This window comes from Planococcus citri, chromosome 1, assembly GCF_950023065.1.
Source record: "Planococcus citri chromosome 1, ihPlaCitr1.1, whole genome shotgun sequence".
Lineage (NCBI taxonomy): Eukaryota > Metazoa > Arthropoda > Insecta > Hemiptera > Pseudococcidae > Planococcus > Planococcus citri.
In genome coordinates this window covers 4,903,690-4,904,205 of record NC_088677.1, presented here as the reverse complement: position 1 = coordinate 4,904,205, position 516 = coordinate 4,903,690, and positions in this window count along the sequence as shown.

Here is a 516-nt window from a genome sequence, read left to right as displayed (position 1 = left end):
TAATTAGATATGTTTTGTAAATGATAATTGTTTCTTTAAGACGACCGTATTGAGGAATTCGTTATACCTATACGGTTACTGGGACGAATTATTTGTTATGTGTGTTCGCTGTTCGGTGCATGCTGTAATAATAGTTATTTCACGACGACCAAAGATTCAGGTAGGTTCTACCGGAGTTCAATTTAATATTTGAAATGCGTCGAGAACTACATACAAAGTATATAGGTAACTTTCTTTTCTGAAATATGAATTTTCTTTGTACTTGCCTGAAAATTTATGTGTTTCGATAACCGAGTTTGTTTTCACCTAAAATATGGCTTACCTATTGACGAATTTATGAATCTAAAAAATGCATCAAACAACTTCGTAGGTACATTCCCAGTGATGATGAATTTTTGCCATTGAACATGATCAATTATACATTTAGTCGAAACATTTTTCAAATTATTTTCTAATTCAAGCGATACATGTGTCGCTTAAAAAACGTGCCAAATTTTCTGCTTTGAACATGATAAA